Here is a 3,572-nt window from a genome sequence, read left to right as displayed (position 1 = left end):
CTGATCAAATAAACACACAGCAGCCTTACACGGTTTAATGATTTATTCCATGGTTGCGTTGTCTTTTTTTGTTTTTTTTCCAACAACAATTTTCAACAGTTTTTCTCCAAATAAAAACGTGTATTTTCCGTGTTAAATGTAGAAACAAAACCTCACTTAAACTGCTGACTGTGCACTCAACAACTCGTAATTACGGCGCCATGCTTCTGGACTCTTGAGTGGGTGATTATAATTACAGCAATTAGCATCTTTTCCTCCCCCCGTTTCCTTGTGCAGAGAGGTTTCCCCCGTTTTGTGTCCTTGTTCTTTTCCCCTTTTTCCATTTTTCCTATTGTGAAATTAAATCATAATAAAGACAAGTATAACATCCACCCACAAATACAGAGACCGTATTAAAATTGCACAAATACTGTTATTTCCTCGTTAATTCAGGTCTAATTGGTTCCCTGACCGTGGTGAATTTTCGCTAAGTAGGATCTTTTGTGACGATGCAGCATGTCGGCTGCTGTCGTGGTCCGAGGGTGCAAAAAAAGGCAAGTGTCGTGCAGGCAGAAGGTCGTTTGATAAGGAACCAGGCAGAAGAAATGTAACGCATGGCTAGCAGAAATGTAGAAGTAGGGCTGGGCGATATGGCTAAAAACTGCATCATGGTATAAGTGTTTTACGTCGATAATTATTCATAATTTTTATGACCAGAGGAAAATAAAGGAGCAGGAAAAAAATATATTTTATTTCAAATGTAACCTTCCTCTGATTGTGATCAAGGCGGAAAGGAAATGTCAACACAAGCATGGAAACAAACAATGTAAAGAAAATTGTAAAATCACAATGATCACTTAAAGGAAAACTGCCCTTTTTTTGGAATCGTTCACGATCATTATTAGAGACAAGAACACACATGTCTTTTTTTTATTTTGGATTTTAAGGATGATAAATATATATATATATATAAATGTAGTAACCGATATGTTCATAACAATATGTAATATGTACATACCCTGTTTCCATATGAGTTGGGAAATTGTGTTAGATGTAAATATAAACGGAATACAATGATTTGCAAATCATTTTCAACCCATATTCAGTTGAATATGCTACAAAGACAACATATTTGATGTTAAAACTGATAAACATGTTTTTTTGTTGTTGCAAATAATCATTAACTTTAGAATTTGATGCCAGCAACACGTGACAAAGAAGTTGGGAAAGGTGGCAATAAATACTGATAAAGTTGAGGAATGCTCATCAAACACTTATTTGGAACATCCCACAGGTGAACAGGCTAATTGGGAACAGGTGGGTGCCATGATTGGGTATAAAAGTAGATTCCATGAAATGCTCAGTCATTCGCAAACAAGGATGGGGCGAGGGTCACCACTTTGTCAACAAATGCGTGAGCCAATTGTTGAACAGTTTAAGAAAAACCTTTCTCAACCAGCTATTGCAAGGAATTTAGGGATTTCACCATCTACGCTCCGTAATATCATCAAAGGGTTCAGAGAATCTGGAGAAATCACTGCACGTAAGCAGCTAAGCCCGTGAACTTCCATCCCTCAGGCTGTACTGCATCACCAAGCCACATAAGTGTGTAAAGGATATCACCACATGGGCTCAGTAACACTTCAATAACCCACTGTCAGTAACTACAGTTGGCCGCTACATCTGTTAGTGCAAGTTAAATATCTCCTATGCAAGGCGAAAACCGTTTATCAACAACACCCAGAAACGCCGTCGGCTTCGCTGGGCCTGAGCTCATCTAAGATGGACTGATATAAAGTGGAAAAGTGTTCTGTGGTCTGACGAGTCCACATTTCAAATTTTTTTTGGAAACTGGACGTCGTGTCCTCCGGACCAAAGAGGAAAAGAACCATCCGGATTGGTATAGGCGCAAAGTTCAAAAGCCAGCATCTGTGATGGTATGGGGGTGTATTAGTGGCCAAGACATGGGTAACTTACACATCTGTGAAGGCACCATTAATGCTGAAAGGTACATACAGGTTTTGGAGCAACATATGTTGAAATCCAAGCAACGTTATCATGGACGCCCCTGCTTATTTCAGCAAGACAATGCCAAGCCACGTGTTACATCAACGTGGCTTCATAGTAAAAGAGTGCGGGTACTAGACTGGCCTGCCTGTAGTCCAGACCTGTCTCCCATTGAAAATGTGTGTATTATGAAGCCTAAAATAGCACGAGGGAGACCCCCGGACTGTTGAACAACTTAAGCTGTACATCAAGCAAGAATGGGAAAGAATTCCACCTGAGAAGCTTCAAAAATGTGTCTCCTCAGTTCCCAAACGTTTACTGAGTGTTGTTAAAAGGAAAGGCCATGTAACACAGTGGTGAACATGCCCTTTCCCAACTACTTTGGCACGTGTTGCAGCCATGAAATTCTAAGTTAATTATTATTTGCAAAAAAAAAAAAAAGTTTATGAGTTTGAACATCAAATATGTTGTCTTTGTAGTGCATTCAACAGAATATGGGTTGAAAAGGACTTGCAAATCATTGTATTCCGTTTATATTTACATCTAACACAATTTCCCAGCTCATATGGAAACGGGGTTTGTACAATATTTATCGTATTTTGGTCATTTTAATCATTCCCGGAACTAATTCCTGAGCGCCATTTATTTCCGTTTCCATAGCAAAGCACTTCCGACTTCTGGCAACAAATGTGTGTTCCTACTCCCGGAAACAAACACGAGTGTGTTCTAATCATGGCATATTTTACTATGAATTGATTAACGTGGACTCCGACTTAAACAAGTTGAAAAACTTATTCGGGTGTTACCATTTAGTGGTCAGTTGTATGGAATATGTACTGTACTGTGCAATCTACTAATAAAAGTCTCAATCAATCAAAATTCCGTAACAAACAACAAAGACAACTATTTATGGACAAATGAGGATTCACAACCTTATTTATTTTTGAAGCTGAATATACTGAGGATGAACTACTGCTTTTAGAAGCGAGCACGAAGGAAGAGTGAGTCGTTGGATCAGACGGGAAGCCCGGGAAAGTGAGGTGAAAGCGACTCAAAAGCTGCAAATGATGAACTTGAAGCCAGGCTATTTCTACATAAATGGAGTGTTTACCCAAATAAACCGGAAAAAATGTCCCCAGCCAGCTGGACCAAACAGACATTATTATTATTATTTTTTCTTTACAGTTAAATTGCTACATTTTTTGTAAACTTGTGATGTCACTGCCAAAGCATGGAAATATGACACCGCCTTATGGAATGTTTACAATTAAAACACAACAAAAATGTTTATTTTAGCCAATATTTCAATAAAGCGCTCATGAATGTAAACAAATGGGTCGATCTATACAAATATCGACTGTAACGATACCAATTATGTATTGCCGAATATAGTCGATACTTTTACCATGACAAAATCTTTTGTAATTTTTTTTTACTGTTTATAAACTCAGGGAATACATCTATGGACACAGGAGAACTCTAAGCATGACCAATGTATGATCCTGTCCTGGATCCATACCCAAAAATTAGTAGTACAAACCAAAACTTATGTAGGGTATCCAAACTTGGACTTAGACAAACTTTAT

This window comes from Entelurus aequoreus, linkage group LG18, assembly GCF_033978785.1.
Source record: "Entelurus aequoreus isolate RoL-2023_Sb linkage group LG18, RoL_Eaeq_v1.1, whole genome shotgun sequence".
Taxonomy (NCBI): domain Eukaryota; kingdom Metazoa; phylum Chordata; class Actinopteri; order Syngnathiformes; family Syngnathidae; genus Entelurus; species Entelurus aequoreus.
Note: the sequence above shows the minus strand (reverse complement) of the source record.